A 22,110-nucleotide genomic window follows, 5' to 3' on the forward strand; every position below is an offset into this window, starting at 1 on the left:
TTGCCTCTTTAAGGACCTGGATTAACATTCCATTTCAGGAGTATCTCTGTGTAGCAAGAACTACTGTTACCTCATCCATATTCCTTGGGCCAATTTGAGGCGGTCTGCAACTGCAGTGGAAACTTCTCAAGAGCACTTACAACTCCGTAACACAAGCCCTCCTCCTATGCTCTAGCAACCTGATAGAAGGCTGGACATGTAGGAGAGTTCATGGATCCCATGTATGACTGTCAACCAATGAAAGCATTAATGTGATGGTTAGTGCTTCAGTTTTCTTGCGTTCCGATGAGACCATTCTAAATTATGTTTCATCAAGTCACAGAGAAGGTCACATACACTCCATCCAGTAAATTGCCAATTAACCCACTTCTTGGCAAACTTCCCTTCCCTGCTCCTACTCCAACACAGCTTCTTGGGCTCACCTTCCAGATAAACTGCCTGTATCCAAATCCCTGTCTTTGGTTTTGCGTTTGTGAAAACTGAAGATAGGGTACATTATTAAGATCAAGTGAGATACATTTTTAAATTTATTTATTTATATATGGATTCATAAATTCTAAGTCTAATAATAAATTCTCAGTTTTTCAACTGAGCTGAAAAATTAGAGCAAATTGATGAATCTAGCCAGGTGTAAGGAAACAGAGTAGAACAGAGGCATGGTCAACTGCAGAGCACAGGCTTTATCTACAGGGCAAGGTAGCTCCTCACTGCCTGCTTGTTTATTATGCAGAAACGTGGATCTAGAAAGCCAGGTATTGTGATTTTTACAGAGAACCAGTTAATTCAAATAATACATATAAGTAAATTTCAAGATTTTTTAAAAGCTATGTGGACAAAAGAAATACATCTTGTACATATAAACGTGGCCCTTGAATTTGTGGTCAGTGATCAGTGATTTTGGACAAAGATCCTACTAGATTTAAACATGTAAAGTGCAAGAATAAATGCCACTTCTTGGATGTCATCTCCTTTCAACGATAGCTTCTTGATCTTCCCCTGTTCTCTTTTTTTATACTCTTGAGAGAATTTCAGAGCTTGTGGCCTATCAAATTTGATAAGGGAATAGGTGAGTCAACATGGCATCAAGTGACTAAATGGTCTATACATGTGAAGGAATTAAGAGACCAAGAAGGTTTTATTCTCCTTTCTCAGACATGAAGCTTCTGATGTTTTAAGAACAGAGGCAAGTTGGGGAATTCTCATTCTTAAATAAAATGTTGCTAACTTAAAAAGAAACTGCTGAAGACAAATTTTCTTATGTTAATGTGAAATGCATTCAACTTTACCTTGCTTTCAAATTGTACTTACTGTATCTGGTTTTTTTCCCTTTATTTTTTTTAAGTTATTTCCTTGCTGTTGGTAAATTGTAGCCCTTCATTGTCATTTCAAATGGTCACTGCTGCAAACTTTCCTCCTTACCTTTCTTGTATCCAGTGTTCCCTTATCCCTCTTTTCTTCACACCTCCTTATCCTTTATAAGACTTAGTTTAAACATGACCATCTCAGTGAAAATTTCCTTCCTGAACGTGAGGTAGAGTTAAGAATGGTAGGTGTTTAAAGACACTTGCATAAATCATTATCTTTGACACTATTGGCATTGTATGATTCTTATTTGCTCGTCTATCCCTCTATGCGGAAGTCGAGTGGGGGACTGGGCTACATGTACTTTTAATTCCAACGTCTCGCTTAGTGCCTGGGGTATACTAAGAGACTAACACATATTTCATGAGTAGATGCAAGTCTTAACCTGTCTTAACCTCTCTTTCTTCTTCCCATTAGGTCTTCCCATCCTCTTCTGCTCCTCATGTGAGCAAGGCTTATGGTGAAAAATGCAATTGGCATCACAAGGCCAGTTTCATTAAACTGCATGGATGCTGAAATTTCTCCACTTCCTTGTTAAATTCTGAATAGAAGTGTAAGAAGAATAGGAGAAAGCAAAGAGAATGCAGAGAAGGCATTGACGAATGCAAACTTGCCAATAATGAGGAATTTATACTCACTTATCATTGGGGTAGATATTGTACTGCCTTTTAGCCTCACAGAAACTCTTAGAGGTAAGAAGGGTAAACACTGTTTGCAAATTAGAGAATGCTAATGAATGAGGATACTGAGGGGTAGAATGAGAGTATGACCTAGTATGTTCTATTCATTCCTTTCCCATCTTTAGGAAAATAAATAGGGGACTATTTTTTCCCTCAAGTCCTCTTTGAATGACATACTCTATGCTGTCTTCTTGTGTTTTGTTTTGTTTTGTTTTTACTTTTTTGCTCTTGTCTCTATCAGCTGGCTTCACTGAAAATCAAATCTAGTGTCAACTCAGACAGAATAAATGAGTAACCTGCTAAGTAATGTTACACAGCTTCTTTTATAAAAGGAATTCAAGACAGCCTTGACATCCATCTATCAAGCATGGTTAGTGCTAATAAAATCAGGCCTCCGACAGTGCAGGTGGATGGGCTGGCTGACCTTGTATCTAAATGACTCATGGTAATTTGTGGTTCCTCATGATAATTAGAAGTCCTGCAGGAGGAAAAAGCTAAATAACTGCCTCCAACTGATGCATGCTGTCAAGACACAGACCTTATATACCTGTGTTTCTCTGTGCCTCTCTAATCAAGTGTCTTGAGAGATCAATTTAGAAGGTGGCAAAGTGGGTAGGATAGAGGGAAGTTAGGAAGAAACTGGAGATGCCTTAACTTCCACATCTGCCTTTGAGTCTGCGTGTGGAAGCACCCACCCTTGACCATCACCAGGGCCTAGGTCAAGACATATAACTTCAAGGTTCTTCTTCCCTCCTTGCTGGACTGGGGGAAGAGGGACAAAATTTGAGAAGATGCAATAAATATATGTTTCCCCATTCCTCCCACTAGGTACAACTAAGGATCTCTGATAGTATATATATGAGAAACATAAGGTAGAGAGAAAAAAGTGGATTGGTTAGGGGTTTTGAGACACAAAGATGGATAAGATGTTGTGTTTTCTGAGTTTTCTTTTTGCTTAACATATTTCAGACTTGGAACTAAAGAAGCTGCCAACCTGGAAAAGCCAGTGGGTAAAATATTCCCAATAAAAGTCGGCATTCACTATCCAAAGAGCCAGGAAAGAGACAATATGGGAAGACAGGAAACTTTAGATAATACCTCTCTACCTAGTCCAAATACCACAGAAAAAAATTGAGACCCTCACCCCCAACCATTCAAGACCGAGTGGGTAGTCTACACTTTCACCTTTGCCAGAATGATTTCAGAGAGCCCAGAGTAAAGAGCCAAGAATTTGATCACCACGAGGTGATAACTTCCCCTTGTGGAGTCCAAGACCATGTAGAAAGCCTGAATTTCCCCATACATCTGGCAATCATAAAGCACCACTCACAGCCCCCGCTTGGGTGGTGTCCAGAGAGGTCTAATGGCGAGTCAGAATATCCACCACCTCCCGGTGATAACCAGGTTTCATGATGTCAGTGGAGGCCTCACAGGGAAGAGTAATAAGACACTCCTACTTTTCCCAACCAGGAAGGTGGTCATGGAGATACCGTAGGAGACATGAACACCCACTCAGTAATGATTACACTTCTCATCTACCTGAGTATGAATGCAAGTTGAGTTGGGAAACTTAACATCAATTCTCATCTGTCAGTGACAAGGTGGCACATTTCCTCGACTTCCTTCTATACTGTGTCAGAGGAAATAGGCTAAAATTAAAGGTTAACATTCAAAATGTACAGCTTTTAATAAACAACAAAAACACCTCATCATACCAAAAACTAAGAACATCTCAGACTGATTGAGAAAATGACAGTTAGTAGATGCCAATTTCAAGATAACAAATTTTAGAATTACTTGCCAAAATTTTATGTAGCCATCATAAAAACCCTTTATTGATAAATTTCAAACACTTGCAACAAATAAAAATATATAAAGTTTCAGCAAAGAAATGGAAAATATAAAGAAGAACCAAATTTTAAAACTGAAAAATAGAAGAACCAAGATAGAAGTATCAATGGATGGGCTAAATGGAGGAACAGAAAGAAAGAAGAATTATAAAAATAGGGAAAAAAACCCTGAATAATGAAGAGAAAATAAGCTAAAAGCTAAAAATAAACCACCAGGGCACGGTGAGACTATAACAAAAGTCTAATATTCATGTCATTAGAGTTTAGCAAGTAGAAGAGAAAGAGAAAAAAGTACTTGAAGAAATGATGACTTCCTAAGTTTGGCAAAAGATATGAAACTGCAGTTTTGGGAATCTTAAACTCCAAACAGTATCAGCCCAAGGAATTCCACACAAAAATACATCATAGTCAAACTTAGGAAAACTGAAAACAAAAAAATTCTTGAAAGCAGCAAGATAAAAACACCTTACCTTGTCATATCCCGGAGGCCGGGGTCGCGTTCCTTCACTGAGCCCCGCGCTGAGGCACCAATTGTCTTAACCCAGAGGCTGGTCCAGCGCGCTCGACCCTGGCGTTGGGGGGCACCTGTTCTGGCAGGGCGGAGAAGCATCGCGGGTTCTTTTCCTGAGGGAGGGAGAGAAAAACAGGGCAGGAGGGAGAGACGCAGAGAGTGAAGACAGCACTCGAGTTTCCGATCAGGCGAAAGAGAGAGAGAGCTTTATTCAGAAAACTGTCTCTTATGAAGGTTTCAAGGCAGGAAAACAAAGCAGCTGACCAAGGTCAGTTACCAGGTAAACAGAGTCAAATGAGTATCAAAAGAAACGCCCAGATTTGCCTCAGGAATGCTGGGAAGCGGGGAGTTAGCACTGAATAATCCAAAATACGGTTTTGATCTTTTGTGCACCTTGGCCACTCCTCGTCTTGCCCATCATGACAGACGCCAAAGTTATTTTGACCAGGAAATGGCAGTTTCCAGCCTCTAGATGCAAATCTTGTTTACTGGTTTACTCTCCGGAGAGTGATAATCCTTGCCTGAGGCAGACAGAAAACTTGGCGGCCCCTGACATTACCTTACTCTTATTTGAATAAGAGTAGCTTTCTGTCAGAACCCATCAAGGCCAGAAGGAAGTAGCAGGACGTTTTTCAAGTGCTGGAAGAAGCAAACTATTAATCCACAGTCCCATATCCAGAGAAATTACTCTTTAATAATGAAAGGTAAATCATATTAAGAGAATTTATTGTTGGTGGGTCTACCCTCAAAGGATGGCTAGCAGATTGCTTCCTGGCCTTTTGGCCAAGAACAAGTGAAGAATGGCTAGAAGAATTTCCTAAACAGAGGGGAAAAAAGAACATAAGGAAACTTGCTTGGAACATAAGCAAACATGTCAGTAATACAGCAGGTTTTTTTTTCTCCTATTTTCTAATGATGTTCTCCTTTAAAGTAAAAAGTAATCATAGTATCACTTCACATAGTGATTCTAAATGTATGTATAAGAAATATTTAAGGAAAGTATATTGTAAATAAAGGGAGTAGAAGAACATAAAGGGAGGTAAGGTTTCTACACTTCAGACAGACTGGTAGAGTGACAGTACCCATAGACTGTAATAAATTATGTATGTGTAATGTAATGCCCTGAACAACCACTAAAAAACTTTACAAAGAAATAGTCTCAAAAAGTATATAGATAAATCAAAATGTTATTCTGAGTGGCCCAGTCGGTTAATCATCTGACTTTGGCTCAGGTCATTATCTCAGTTTGTGGGTTCGAGCCCCGCATTTTGTGGGCTCTGTGTTGACAGCTCAGAGCCTGGAGCCTGCTTCAGATTCTGTATCTCCCCCTCTCTCTGCCCCTCCCCTGCTCATGATCTCTCTCTCAAAAATAAATAAACATTAAAAATTTTTTAAATATTATTCTAAAAATGATTAAAATAATCCATAGAAAACAGGAAATGGAAAACAAAGAAAAACAATAAAACAAAAAACACATTGACCAACTGAAGACCTAACATATCAATACTTACATTAAATATAAAAGGTCTAAATATACCAATAAAAATAGTGGTAGAGTAGGTTAAAAATGTGGTATGAGAAACTCATGTATGATGTAGGCAGGTTAAATGTAAAAGGATAAAGAATGGTATATAAGGCAAAAGCTAATAAAAAGAAAGTAGTGGTAACTATGTTAATATTAGATAAAGTGGATTTCAGAGCAAAGAACAGTACCAGAGACAGGGAATAAATTATATATGGCAAAAGAGTTAATTTTCCAAGATTGTACAAATATAAGGAGCTATAAAATATGTGAAACAAGAACTGAGAATTAAAAGAATAAATTCACAATTATAGTTAGAGACTTCAATGCCATATCCAAACAATTGATAGAACAACTAGAGAAGAAAATCAGGAAGTATATACAATTCACCAATATCATTAATCAATAGAGGTGAATGGACACTCAAAGAAAACTACCCAAAAAGAACAGAATATGCATTTTTAAAAAATTACTGTGGAAAATATATACCAAGACAATCCATGTCCTTGTCCATAAAATAATCCTCAAAATTTTTAAATTGAAATAATTTAGAATATGTTTTTAGAGAAAAGTAGAATGAAGATAGAAACAAACTGATAACAGAATTTACCAACACTAGGAAACTTAGAAACACACTTCTTTTAAAAAATAATTATTGGGGCACTTAGGTGGCTTAGTTGGTTAAGTGTCCAGCTTCAGCTCAAGTCATGATCTCACAGTTTGTGGATTTGAGCCCCGCATTGGCTCTATGCTGACAACTCAGAGCCTGGAGCCTTCTTCAGATTCTTTGTTTCCCTCTCTGCCCATTCCCCACTCTTATTCTCTCTCTCTCTCTCTCTCTCTCTCTCTCTCTCTCTCTCTCTCTCAAAAAAAAAAAATTAATTATTTATTTAGAGAGATGATCCCACAAACCTTGTAATTATAAATTGAGCCAAAACAAGAGTCAGATGGTTAACACACTGAGCCACCCAAATGCCCCAAGAAACTTCCAAATGACACATGGCCAAAGAGCAAATCCCAAGGAAAAAAAAAGTTACATTGAACTTAAGACAAATGAAAACAAAACATATAAAAGGGGAAAGCCTCAAATCTATAAGCTCCCACTTAAAAAACCTAGCAAAAAAAAAATAGCAAAATAAACTCAAAACAAGCAGAAAGAAGGAAATAATAAAGTAGAAATAAGTAGGATGAATCATTTCTGGCAAAACAATAGAGAAAATCAATGACACAACTAGTTGGTTCTTCGAAAAGATAAAATTGCAAACTTGTAGCAATAATAAAGAAAAAAACATGCATTATCAACACTAAAAATAAAATATCTCTAAAGACGCTATGGACATCAAATGATGATGATGATGATGATGATGATGATGATGATAGAATGCTACAGACAACTCTACATTGGTGGAGTTGACAGCCGAGACAAAATGGACCACTTCCTTGAAAAATACCACTAGTAAACACAGCCAATATGAAATAGATAATCTAAATAAGCCTATAACTATTAAGGAAATTGAATTCATAATTTAAAAACTCCAAAAGAAAAATCTCCAGGCCTAGATGGTTTCACTGTAGAATTCTACCAAACACTTAAAAATTAGCATCAATTCTAGGGGTGCCTGTGTGGCTCGGTTAAGTGTACAACTCTTGATTTGGGCTCAGGTCATGACTCACTATATGTGAGATCAAGTCCCATGTCAGGCTCCACACTGACAGCATGGAGCCTGCTTGGGATTTTCTCTCTTTCTTTCTTTCCCCTTCCCCCACTTGCTCACTCTCTCTCTCAAAATAAATAAATAAACTTTATACATTAAAAAAGAATTAGCATCAATTCTAAATAAATTTTTTTAGAAATTAGAAAGGAAGGGAACATTTCTCAATGCATAATATTAAATTAGTATTACCATGATTTCAAAACCAGAGAAAGACAATACAAAATGGAAAACTAAAAGACCTCAAAAACAAAGATTCGGGGATGCTCAGTCAGTTAAGCTCTGAGTCTTGATCTTATGGTCATGGGGTCAAGCCCCTTGTTATACTCCACACTTGACTTGGAGCCTACTTAAAAACAAACAAGCAAGCAAACAAACAAAACCAAAGATGTGAAGTCCTTTTAAAATGTTAGGATATAGAATTCAGAAATATATTAAAATAATCATACACTGTGACTAAGAAGGGCTTAATCCACTGATGCAAGGTCTAAATCACACACAAATAAATGAATCAAAATGAATCATGTACATTAAGTGTAAAACAGAAAACTACCATAGAACACTGTAGGGTATAATAAATATTTTTAATTGCATCCTTAGTCTTGGGTTATAGGGGTTTGCTGTGCCTATCCAAAAGTAAGAAGTACATAAAGAATATTTAAGGGGCACCTAGGTGGCTCAATTGGTTAAGCATCTGACTCAGCTCAGGTCACAATATCATAGTTCGTGAGTTTGAGCCCCACGTCCGGCTCTGTGCTGACAGCTCAGAGCCTGGATCCTGCTTCAGATTCTGTGTCTCCCCGCTCTCTCTCTACCCCTCCTTTACTTTTACTGTCTCTCGCTCTCTCTCTCTCAAAAATAAAGAAATGAACATTTTTTAAAAAAGAATAATTAATTCAGGTAGTAAATATCATACAAGTAAAAAACTTAGAATAATTAAGGTAAGTTTTATACAGTGTTATACAATACTGATTTAAGATTTATTTAGAATTTGGGAATTAGTGATTTGGACAATGAGAATTTTCTTTTGGATTCCTCACGGAATAAATACTTTGATTGACAGTGTGCTCCCTGGTCAGGTACAGAAACTAGGAGGGAACAATATTTTGGTTTTTTTTTTTAAATGTCAGTGATCAATAAATTAAGAATTCAACAAAATTCATTTTTTTCTAAGTCTGAAGCAGGAGGCTTTAGCTGGAATTTAAGCGTTCATATGAACACATCATCTCTGACATGTGGAGATTTGTTTCATTATCATTAGGAATTATCTGCTTAAAAAGGGGAGTGAGGGAGGTACATCCTTAAAAACACATCATACATTTTCTTATTGCATTGTATCACTTTCCTCTCCTTTGCCAGACAGAGGTTCTTTTTCTCACTTTAATTAAACTTTAAAAAAAATTTTTTTTAAGTTTTTGGTTTTGTTTTGTTTTGTTTTGTTTTGTTTTAATTTTGAGACAGTGAGAGAGGGAGACAGAATCGGAAGCAGGCTTCAGGCTGAGAGCTGTGAGCACAGATCCCAACACAAGACTCGAACTCACAAACTGCGAGATCATGTGTAAGGGAAGGCGGACACTCAACCAGCTGAGTTACCCAGGTGCCCCTTAAGCAAACTTTTAAAAAGGGACACAGGATAAAAAAAATATTTAAAATCTTTTCATGATTCTATACCTTAGAGAAGAAATATCCGGAAGAAATATAATGTGACCTGTAAGTATAACCAATGTATGTAATTTTAAATTCTAGCAGCTATACTAAAAAAACTAAAATAAATTAAATATTAATAATAGATTTTATTTAGTCTAGTATATTCAAAGATTTATTGTTTTAACATAAAATATTATATATTTTACAGGTTTTTTTTTACCAAGTCTTTGAAATCTGGTATATAGTTTACATTTGCAATGCATTCACTTCAGGCTAGCCACATTTCAACTGCTCATTAGCCACTGCCTAGTGGCTCTCCTATTGGACTGGGCTGCTTAGAGAATAAATAGCAAATGTTATCTTTATTCAAAAAGATTTCATGCAGTGATTAGAGCCACCCTATTTCCGTGGCATGCCTAAAATCTTCATATATTTATGCTGCTAGATTAATTTGTAGATTAGAATGGACTTTTTAATAGTAATATATAATTGCATATTCAAGGTTTGTTTATTTCTTCATCAGATCTTTATTCCTTTTTGTGAACTAAAATATGTCCGTAATTGTGTGGAAAATCAAGAACAAACTATAACATTTTGCAATAGTTCTGCAGTAGTGATATAATAGTAGATCACACTAATCAATCTTGAGTATCTTTTGCACTACCTCTTTTTCTTTTATTGAAGTATAGTGGACATGCAATGTTATATTAGTTTCAGGTGTACAGTATAGTGATTTGACAAGTTTCTATGTTATGTTATGCTTAACCACAATGTAGTAACATCTGTTAGCATACAGCACTATTACAATAGCATTGACATTATTCCTTATGCTGTACCTTTCATTCCCTTGACTTATTCATTCCATAACTGGAAAATCATACCGCCTACTCCCTAACCCATTTGGCCCATCATTCCAACACTTTCCCCTCTAGTAGCCACCACTTGATTCTCTATATTGATGGGTCTGTTTCTGTTTTCTGTTTATTCATTTGTTTTATTTTTTAGATTATACATATAAGGGAAATCACATGGTATCTGTCTTTCTCCAACCATGTTGTTGCAAATGGCAAGATCTCATTATTTTACATGGATGAGCAATATTCCATTATATATATATGCCACCAATTATATATACACATACCAATTCTTTATCCATTCTCTGTTTATGAACACTTGGCTTGCTTCCATATCTTGCTATTATGAAGAATGCTTTAAAAAATATGAGGTTACATATATCTTTTCAAATTATCGTTTTTGTTTTTTTGGGTACATCCCCAGTAGTGGAATTCTGGATTATATGGTATTTGTATTTATAACTTTTTGAGAAACCTCTATACTGTGTTCCACACTGGCAATCAATTTACATTTCTACCAACAGTGTACACGGGTTCTTTTTTCTCTTTATCCTTGCCAACACTTGTGATTTCTTGTCTTTTTGATACTAGTCCTTCTGACAGATGTAAGGTGATATGTCATTGCTGTTTTGAATTGCATTTCCCTGATGATTAGTGATGTTAAGTATCAATGAATGTGTCTGTGGCTGTCTGTAGGTCTTCTTTGGAAAAATATATATTCAGGCCATATGCCCATTTTTTAATCAGATTTCTTTGGTGTTAAATTGAATAATTTCTCTGTATATTTTGAATATTAAACCCTTGGCAGATATATCATTTGCAAAGATCTTCTCAATTGAACAGATTGCCTTTTAATTTTGTTTATAGTTTCCTTTGCTATGCAAGAGATTTTGGTTTTGATGTAGTCCCAGGAGATTTTTTGTTTTAGTTTAGTTTAGTTTAGTTTTGTTTTGTTTTGTTTTGGTGATGTCTTTGTGTGCTTTTTGTATCAGGGTAGTGCTGCTCTTGTAAAATGTAATTGGAATCTTTTCTTCCTCCTCTCTTTTTTGGAATAGTTTGAGGAAAATAGGTATTAACTCTTGTTTAAATATTTGGTAGAATTCACTTGTGAATACATCTGGTCCTAAAATGTTATTCATTTATAGCTTATTTGATTAATATTTCAATTTCATGACTAGTAATAAGTTTGTTCAGATTTTTTAATTCTTCCTGATTCAATTTTGTAAGATTACATATTACTAGGAATTTATCCTTTTCTTCTGCTTGCCCAATTTGTTGGCACCTAATTTTTTGTAGTATTCTAACTCTTTGTATTTCTGTGTTGTCAGATATTATTTCTCTTTCATTTCTAATTTTGCTTGGATTCTCTCTTTTTTACTGCAGAGTCTGGCTAAGGATTTATCACATTTGTTTACATTTTCAAAGAAACAGTTTGTGGTTTCTTTGATCTATAAATTTTTTATTGATTTTTCTCTTTTTTCTCTTTTTTTTTTTTTAAACCTTAATGTTTGTTTTTGAAAGAGAGAGAGATAGAGCACAAGTTGGGGAGGGGCAGAGAGAGAGGGAAGCACAGAATCTGAAACAGGCTCCAGGCTCTGAGCTGTCAGCACAGAGCCCGATATGGAACTCTAACTAATGAATCAGGAGATCATCACCTGAGCCAAAGTCAGACACTCAACTGACTGAGAGACCCAAGCACCCCAGTTTCAGTCTTCTTAAATGTATTGAGACTTGTTTTGTGGCCAAATATCTCATGTATCCTAGAGAATGTTACATATGCACTTGAAAAAAATGTACATTCTTTTGTTTTTGGATGGAACATTCTATATATATGTTATGTCCATCTGGTCTAATGTGTCATTTAAAGACACTGTTTTCTTATTGATTTTCTGTAAGTGAAGTATTAAAATTCCCTAGCATTATTATATTACTGTTAATTTCTATCTTTATGTCTGTTAATATTTACTTTATGTATTTAGGCACTCCTGTGTTGAGTGAATATTTACAATAGATTGTCTTTAGATTGATGCCTTTATCATTCTTTGTCTCTTGTTACAGTTTTTGTTTTAAAGTCTATTTTGTCTGATATAAATATTACTACCTGGCTTTTTCTTCTTCTTCCATTTGCCTGGAATATCTTTATCTATTCCTTTACTTTCAGTCTGCATGTGTCTTTAGGTCTGAAGTGGGTCTCATATAGATAGCATACAGATGGGTCTTGTTTTGTTTTGTACTGTTTCATCCATTGTGTCATCTTGTGTCTTTTGATGGGAACATTTAGACCATTTACATTTAAAGTTTATTTATAAATATATACTTATTGCAATTTTGTTCATTGTTTTCTAGTTTCTAGTTGTTTTTGTAGTTCTCAGTTTCTTTCTTCTCTTGCTTTCTTTCCTTATGGTGGATGACGTTAGTGTTGTGCTTGGTTTTCATTCTCTTTATTTTTTATGTATCTATTATAATTGTGTGTGTGTGTGTGTGTGTGTGTGTGTGTGTGTGATTACCTGTGAAACCATGAGGCTCATATATACCATTTGAAGTATATAGCAGTGTATATTCAGTTGATGGTCACATAAGTTTGAATACATTCTAAAAGAACTTCATTTTTACATACCCCCTCAAGTTTTTATGTATATGTTGTCATATTTTACATGTTTTTATTTTGTGAATTCCCTTAACTGTTTTTTAGATATAACTAATTTTACTACTTTTGGCTTTAACCTTCATACTAGTTTAATAAGTGATTAGTTGACTATTATCTGTGTGCTTTTAGTCATGATTTTTTTCCTTTTATAATTTTCTTCTAAATATGGCTTTTAATGTTCTATTTAAAAAATTCCCTTTAAGGGATGCCTGGGTGGCTCAGTCAGTTAAGTGTCCAACTTCAGTTCAAGTCATGATCTTGCACTTCACGGGTTTGAGCCCTGCATTGGGCTCTGTGCTGACAGCTCAGAGCCTGGAGGCTGCTTTGGTCTGTGCCTCCTTCTCTCTCAATCCCTCCCCTGCTTGTGCTCAGTGTCTCTGCCTCTTAAAAGTAAATAAACATTAAAATTTTTTTTAATTCTCTTTGAGATTTCTTATAAATAGGTTTAGTGGTGACATACTCCTTTAACATTAGTCTGGGAACTCTTTAGCTCTCTTTCAATTTCTCAGCAATAATCTTGTCAGGTAGAGTATTTGTGGTTTTAAGTTTTTTCCTTCTCCTGTTTGAATGTGTCATGCCACTTTCCCTGGCCTGCAAAGTTTTTAATTTTTTTAATGTTTATTATTTATTTTTCAGAGAGAAAGAGTGGGGAGGGGGCCAGAGAAAGAGGGAGACATAGAATCTGAAGCAGGTTCCAGACTCTGAGCTCTTACCACAGAGCCAGACATGGGGTTCAAATCCTTGAACCATGAGGTCATGACCTGAGCCAAAGATGGATGCTTAACTGACTAAGCCACCCAAGTGCCCCTGCCTGCAGAGTTTTTGCTGAAAAATTAGCTGATAGCCTGAGGGGCTTTCCTTTTTATATAATTAGTTGCTTCTCTCTTACTGCCTTCAAAATACTCTGTATCTTATATCTTTGATATTTTAATTATTATGTGTTTTAGTTGGACCTCCTTGGGTTCATACTATTTGGGACTCTCTCTTTAACCTGAACCAGAATGTCTGTTTCCTTTACTAGCTTAGGGAAGTTTTCCACTATTATTTGTTCAGATAAATTTTCTGCTCCTTTCTCTTGTTCTTTCACTTCTTGGACTCAAATGATACTAATGTTCATTCACTTGATGTTATCCAAGAGGTCCCTTAACTTATCCGAATTTTTTTCAATTATGTTTTTCCTTTTGCTATTCATCATAGATTGTTTCCATTACTCTGGCTCCCGGATCACTGATCCATTCTTCTGCAGCCTTTAATCTTTTTTTTTTTTAAATTTTTTAATGTTTATTTGTTTTTGAGAGAGAGACAGACACAGAGTGTGAGCAGGGGAGAGGCAGAGAGAGAGGGAAACACTGAATCCAAAGCAGGCTCCAGGCTCTGAGCTGCCAGCACAGAGCCCAACATGTGGCTCTAACCAACGGACCTCAAGACCATGACCTGAAGTCGAACGCTTAACCAACTGAGCCACCCAGAAGCCCCCTGCAGCCTGTAATCTACTGTTGATTCCCTCTGGTATATTTTTCACTTAATTTTTAATTCCTCAACTCTGATTATTTTAAATATATTCTCTTGGTTGAACTTCTCACTGAACTCATCACTCTTGTCTCCAGTCTGGTGAACATCTTTATGATCATTACTTTAACCTCTTTACAATGTAAATTGCTTATTTTTGTTTCCTTCCGTTCTTTTTCTAGGGTTTTGTCTTGTTCTTTTCTTTAGAACCTAGTCCTCTATCTCTTCACTTTGCTTGGCTTTCTGTATTTCTATTATGAATTAGGTGGAATAGCTATTTCATCTAAACTTGAGGTGATGATATTATGTTTGGTCATCACCTGTGTAGACTGTATGTGCCTGGTAACTTTGGTTGGCTGGCTGGCTGGCAGGCTGGCTGGAGCTGTGGCTCTCATGAACTGGGGTCCCCTGTTCTGGGGACACCCTTATAGGATGGCTAGAGATGAAGTAGGTACAGGTCATGGCAGTCCTAGGTGTCTCTGCACAGAGGGCACCCTGGCTAGACACTTAAAGCTAAAGTGGTACAAGTGAGGGAGACCTTAGGCTCTCCACAAAGAAGTTGTCCACGGAAGACAGTTAAACCTTAAGTGGGCACAAGCCACAGTGTCCTGGAGTACTCCTCACAGGAAGCACCCTGGTGGGATGGCTAAAGCCAAGGCAGGCATGGGACGGTAGTTCCCAGGGTGCTCTGTGCAGAGGGCATCCTGAAAGTGTGGCTGGAGCCAAAGTAGTATGGGCTTAGAATGTCCTGGGGTGATTTGCACCTGTCACCTTGGTGGAATGGTGGGTCCCATAGTGAGTGCTAACCAGGGGTGTCCCAATGTGGGCCACATTGAGGCTGCTTTGATGGCTGGGGCTGGTATGAGCCAGGGACCCCAGGTTCACTGAGGTGGTAGACTGGAGCCTGCTCCTGTCTATGCAGTCAAAGTGGAGGGAGAGTGTAAACTATGGCTTCATCAGCTCCTCTGACCTAGAAAGAGTTTTAGCAATGTCCCTGCCATTTGGTGAAGTTCTACATTTGGATACTTTATATTCTAGTTGCTCTTTTAAATTAAGGCTTTTTTCTATACCCTAGGAGATCTGGGGCCCAGGACTCACTGAGGTGGCAGGCCAGCTACAGGACCTGGACACTGTTCCCAACTGCAAGGTAGAGACATAACATAAACTGTGGCTTTTGCCAGGTCCTCCAGCCTGGAGCCGCTCCCCCTTCCCCTACTTGGCAGGGTTCTAATGTTGGTTCCTTTATATTCTAATTGTCCTTTGAAACCACAGCTCTTCTCTGTCCCTCCAGGACAGACAAATCTGCTCACGGTTCTTCAGTACTATCCCTCCCTCCTGCATGAGTATGAGTCGGTGGGGGATTGCCTTCATTACCCTGTCTCTATCCCTCCAGCCATTCTCCGTGTTCTCTTTTATTGCATAGAATCTGTTCAGTTAGCCCTCAATTCTTCTTCAGGAGGAATTGCTTTAAAAATAGATACAGATTTGGTGTGTCTGTGGAGTAAGTGAGCTCCGGGTCTTCCTACATCACCACCTTGGAATGAACTTTGCAATTAAAAAAAAATAATTTCACTTATCTTAAGAGAGAGATAAGAAAGGAGGCAAGGTCTGAAACTGAAATAAGAAATCATGATTTATCATTCAATTAGGAAACAAAATGTTTAACTGCTTTTGGGTGGGAATTCCAGGGTTAATGGAGTTATGTGTTGGAGTTCCTCAAATGTCCAGAAAATGCAAATCATGAATAGAACAAATGGCTAAATTAAACACCATACTGAACCTGCCCTTTGGACTTTGTTTTCTTCATTTTAGCCTGATTGTAGTCATCTCCAGAGATGCATCGATAGACACAGAACACAACCATTCCTTCCCACCTTCATGGCTACGACCTTCTTCTGAGCCACCATCTTTCTTTGGATGATTTAACAGCCCTGGAGTCCTCTCCTTCCTTCTGCCTGTACTGCTCTACATTCTAGTCCAAACAGAACAACCAGAAGAAATATGTCATGTTTGTTATCTCATAAAAAATGTTATGTTATTTCTCTAAGTAAACTTAGCAATTCATTCATTTTTCCTTAAACACAACAGTGTCCCATGAGCCATACACCCCTTGGCCCCCATTATCTCTCAAACTTCAGCTTCTGCCGTTCTTCCCAATTCTTACTCTATCCCAAACACTCTGGCCTCATTGATGTTCTTTGAACAAACTGGCACAATCCATTCAGGAGTTCTTTACATGGGCTATTTCCTCTGCCTAAAATGTTCTTTCTAAATGTCTACATAATTTCTTTCTCACCTACATCAATTCTTTGCTTACTTTCACTTTTTCAGTATTGCTTCTGTGTTAATGAGTTTTGATATTTGTTTCTACTAGTAGAAATATTAAATTTTAGCCTTTATCCCTCTTTTTTCCTTTTATTTTACCGCGTTCTATCCTTATCATGTATTATTTAATACATGATCGAGGGAATTTGCCCATTCTGTTCACTGTTGCATCCTCTTATGAAACAGAATGTATAAGTTCCATGGTAGATAGTCAGTATATACTCATTGAATATATGAATGAATTGGAGGTCAGCAATTTTGCACTTCAGTGAGCTATGATTTGCAGTTGGACTGTGCATTAATATCAAGAAAGCTTTCACTTCTGTAAGAAATCCAAAAGATTTGCACTTCTCTATGGTGTATCCTATTTCATTCATTATATTCTTATGAGTGAACAGTACTTTTATCATGACTCTGCATGTTCAGACCTGGCAATGAACAATAATAAACAATAACCCAGTTTGACATCTTTGATTAATGAACTGAAGATATTTTCATTTAGGCACAATTCACCAGGTAACATGAAACCAGAGTCCCTTCATTCAATTGCTAAAAAATAGTCTGTAAATTGGAAGACCTACAAATAGGGTAAGGTAAGGATTAGCAAAGGAGAAAGTAATAATGTACATACAGAAAGAATCTTTTTCCAAAACCGCCGTGGATTGTGACTTACCAACACTAGCTATATTATTCGGTGATTTAAGTAACTGGCTACAGTTCATATGTATTTGAAGCCAAAGCTTTTCAGCAAGGTGTGCGGCTTCAGCATGGCTGGCTAGTACGACTCCAGCATGTACATGCTTAAAAGACACTATTTCTTATCACTCTTTGAACTATTTTAGGGTAATAGCAACAGATCTGAATAAGTAATCCTGAAATAAGTGTGGAGTCCCCTTTGGGACTTCTGCTTCAAGCTAGTTGTTTTTGCTTTTTCTATTTCTATGTAAAGCTAGAAAACTCCTTCCTATATATTACAAACTGTCTGGGAGCATACGACTGTATATGTTTAACTGCTTTATTTTAGAAGCAACAACCACCCACTGCATGTTGAATAATTAGACAGAAGATTAAGAGGATACAGGTTTGTTGAAAATTTCAGGCTGCCTTCAAAATTAAATAAGCACAATGTTTAACTTGTTACTAAATATGTCACTGCCGGAGTCCAGCTCCAGCAGGTCCTGGGGTCCCTGAAAGGATGGACGGTGTCGGCACGAGAGAGTGATGGGAGAGCCACAGATTTTATTCTTTGTTGTTCATCACCGAGCAGGCATCTCTCCTTCCGTCTGCTTTGGTGTCTTCTTTATTGGATAGACTATAACATGACATCAGAAAATAGATATTGTTTACAGTTTCTAACTCTTAGTGATAAGGTGTTTTAATCACCAAAGGTGTATAGAGACAAGTTTTACAGAAGTCTTTTTGTAGAACCACTCCAATTTATTCTTGGCATCAGTCCCCAAGGTTAAGAAATTAATAAACCTATCTTACTTTGTAAAGGTTGGGTTTTGGCCAATAATTATGACTTTGTTTTTAATTAACATGTTATAACCAGGTCATGTAATGCACTTACAGTAAGGTTAAGTAAATTTTACAATCAAGAGAATAACAAGATGTTTTTAGAAAAAAACAGGATAATATACATATTATTTAAGTTAGTAATGCTAAAACTAAAACATAGGTTAAATTGTATATAGGTAGGCTGGGAGATATTTTACCTAGCTCATAAACCACAAGAGAAAGAATGTTTGTTAACAAGTTGCCAGAGAAAGCCCTTTCCCTGATGTAAGCATAATGGGGGCCCTGTGTGTGTTGACCTTGCACCTGGGTTTCTAGTTTCTTACCATCCTCATAGCTGAAGTCAGTACAAGGGAGGGTATTTGTGACTCCAATAGCAAAGATATATGCAGCGACTGATGTCCGGTCCTTGTCTGTTTCTTATCTCTAAGTTAGGCTCTTCTTCTCGGGGCCAGAGTTAATTGTAACTCTTGTGTTCTTAGCCCTGCTTATGTTTTGGGTCTGCAAGGCTCATTAGAAGAGCCTTTTGTCAAATATTCATATGTTTTGATCCAAAATCTCTTATGCAGGGACAGGAAAATGCCTTTTCTTATGGGGTAACCATGTGGGGAGTATCGGCCTGATTTGGAACATTGTGAGGCCTAATCAATAGCAACAGGCTTAATTTCACATGAGCAGTCGTAGCAGAAGAAGATGCCAGTTCCACCTCTCATGGCAGGAGCCGTGCAACGGCTGCCATTTCCTTACTGTGACCATGTCATCCAGCAAGGACGGTGCGGCTCCCGGCATGTCACATTTAAAACATTCTCCACCCCAGAATCCTTATATCAACTATATATGACCCAACAAATCCCCTGTTTTCTCCATAATGAAATCCTGCATGCAAAAATTGGATTTAGACACAAAGAATAGCGTAAAACAATTTGAATGATAGAAGTAGAATTTAAAAATATCTTCTAAAATTAAAAAAAAATGGTTATAAAGTAATCAGTGTTTTGGTTTGAATGTTTAGATCTTTACTTTTTGCCCAGGTCACATTTTGCATGGACTCAAAGTAACTCAGAGTAATAGATGGAGAATTTGGATTTTATGGCTCAAAAGGAATTCAATCTGGTAAATCAGAGTAATCATAGGGACTTCCTGGAAACAAAGACAGGGCAAAGCCAGTATTTGTGGATCAATTTATTTATACCACATGATGTTATACATTGTGTGCTTGAAATAAATGCATTCCAAATGTGTTCAGTAAGTACCGTTGCATACACTACAAAGATGAGAAGTGATGTCCGCTGTTTATAACCGTCACCCATGACTTGGGTGTGGTAGATGGTTTAAAGACCATATAACACACATGCAGAAGTAAGACATGCAAAATAAGTATCTGAAAGGTATAAACAACAACCCAACAAAAAATGTAGATACTACTGAAAGGAAAACGGATTACTAGCATATGAATTAATAGAACTAATAAACAGAATCGACTTGGGTTGTGAATTTTCATTTGTTTAAGTTAGTCATTAAGTTATTAGAGTTTGCCACTGAAAGAAATGTCATCAAATGTTCAAAAAGTTTAAATTTCACACATCCTGAATTGCACAGCAGAGACCTACACTCAGTACATAAAACCCTAATATTAGAGTATACGCTAACCATTTGTTTAAACTTTTGTTGTATGTTCATCCCTGTAATAGCTGTTTGTTTTGTTTTATAGATACTTATACTAACATCATAAGCTAAAGATACCTCTGGGGCACCTGGTTGACTCAGTTGGTTAAGCATTTGACTCTTGATTTCGGGTCAGGCCATGATTCACAGTTTGTGAGATAGAGCACGTGTCAGGCTCTGTCTCTCAGAGTGGAGCCTGCTTGGGATTCTCTCTGCCTCTCTCTCTCTACCCATTCCCCACTTGTTCTCTCTCTCTCTCTTTCTTTCAAGATAAATCAATAAACATTAAAAATAAAGATAGTTCTGGGGTTCCTGGGTGGCTCAGTCGGGTAAGCAACCGACTTTGACTCAACTCATGATCTCACAGTTTGTGAGTTCGAGCCCCACATCAGGCTCTGTGCTGACCGCTCAGAGCCTGGAGCCTGCTTTATGTTCTGTGTCTCCCTCTCCCTCTCCTTCTCCCTCTCTCTCTCAAAAACAAATAAACATTAAAAAAAATAAGAAGAAATAAAAAATAAAGATAGTTCCAAAACATTTTTCTTTCTGTTTTGCCTCAACAGCATTACAGGAAACTAGTAAGTACCAAAAACCTGCACTGCATCCCCATGCATTATGTCTCATTTTTTATTTTAAAGAAACAGTTGGAAGAATTAGTTTCTCTACGTAAATTTTACATTGATTTTTCTCAGTTCACTAGTCATCAGAACTCTTAAAAGCTATTTTATGATAAATATCGTGATGATGCTAATCATCAGTAGAAGTAGTATTTTATATTCTACAAATTACATGGAAGTTGTAATATAGTGTAATTCTCCAGGTGTCTTTCCCAAAGATTTCCAAGAAGAAATGAGAGAAAGGGCTTATTGCTATACAGCTTTAAGTATCCTGGAATATACTAGCTCTTTGTTTTAGATAAGAAGCTCTAACTACAGTTAAAGTGCAGTTAATTATTCAGTGGCTGCTTATCCATTTAAAGATTATCCAAGTCTTTTGCATCTCCTGTCATTAATTCAAGGCTCATTAGTTCTTCTTTCTTTCAGAAGTCTGACATGGGTCTCACTGAGCTAAAATCAAGGTCTAAGCAGGTCTGCATTCTTTCTGGAGCTTGTAGGGGAGAATCTATTTTCTTGGGTTTTTTGCCAGTGGCTAGATACTAGCTGCATCTTTGGGCTCTTTCCCTCCTCCCTCCATTTTTAAGTCAGCAGTGCACCATCTCTCTGACCTTCCTTCCATCACTATATTGTGCTCTGATCACAGCCGAGAGAGGTTCTGCCCGCAAGTGCTAAATCAGCCCACCCAAATAATCTAGAATAAGTTCTTCATCTCAGGGTCTGTACCCTAAGTCACATCTGCACCATCCTTTCTGCAAAATGATGTAACATACAGATTCCAGGGTATCAGGGCATAGATATCTTTGAAGAGTCTTTCCGGAGTCTAGTTATCACACTCAGTGAATCCCAAATTCTCATATTACTCTTTTTAAATTTCTTTTTAGGTAAAACAGCACATAACACTAACAAAATACCTAAGTAACTCGGGAAAAATAGCTCCCATTTGCTGAGTGCTCACTATTTTTCAGAAACAAATAGTATCACATAATTCTTCCAACAACCCCTTGAAGTAGGCAATCTTTTTATTACCATTTTACAGATAGGAGAGGGAAAATGATGGCTTGGGCCAAGTCACACTGCTGCGACCAAGCATAGAGGCAAAGCCAATGTTCCATTCCAGGTTCTCCTGGCTCCAAATTTTACTTGTGACTCTGTCTTACTTTGTAAGTAATTAATCTCATGTACTTACACCTTGACTCAAAGAGCTTTACTAAATAAAAACCATGATGGAGGCTGTAGTGCATGGCTTATAGCACTGGTTCTCAAACTTTACCTTGTATCAAAGCCCCCTTCAAGAGTTTGATATAGTGCACAGTGCCGGGCCTATCTCGAGAGTTTCTGATTCAGCAGCTGTAGGGCGAGGCCTGAGAAACTGTGTACCTGCAAGTTCTCAGGCGATGCTGATGCTGCTGGACTATATTTTGAGAACCACTGGTCAAGAAAATGGAAAGCCTGATTTGGGGCGAACATCTGCCCCAGATGCTCTTGGCAGAGGTGAACTTGAAGGACAGAATTGAAGGAAAGGCAAAAAAAAAGTCATTGAGAGTTAAGAGAGGGTGGGGAGAAATACAATTAAGCTAGCCTAAACCCCTATCAAGTAGAACAATTGACCAGGGCCGTTTGTTTATGTATTAACAGATCTGAAACTAAACCCCAGGTCTTCTCAGGTACAGAAAAACTGCTGAGAACAAACCTCACTT

At 37.3% G+C, this 22,110-nt stretch overlaps 1 long non-coding RNA gene across 1 annotated transcript; it reads left to right on the forward strand.

Annotated features, from left to right (window-relative positions):
• Window positions 1-47: 47 nt before the first annotated feature.
• LOC115292863 lies at window positions 48-16,280 on the forward strand. The gene is made up of 4 exons (XR_003909179.1): window positions 48-257; window positions 1,780-2,054; window positions 15,370-15,441; window positions 16,107-16,280. It is a non-coding gene; the product is annotated as an uncharacterized LOC115292863 (long non-coding RNA).
• The last annotated feature ends 5,830 nt before the right edge of the window (window positions 16,281-22,110 follow it).

This window comes from Suricata suricatta, chromosome 5 (assembly GCF_006229205.1).
Source record: "Suricata suricatta isolate VVHF042 chromosome 5, meerkat_22Aug2017_6uvM2_HiC, whole genome shotgun sequence".
Lineage (NCBI taxonomy): Eukaryota > Metazoa > Chordata > Mammalia > Carnivora > Herpestidae > Suricata > Suricata suricatta.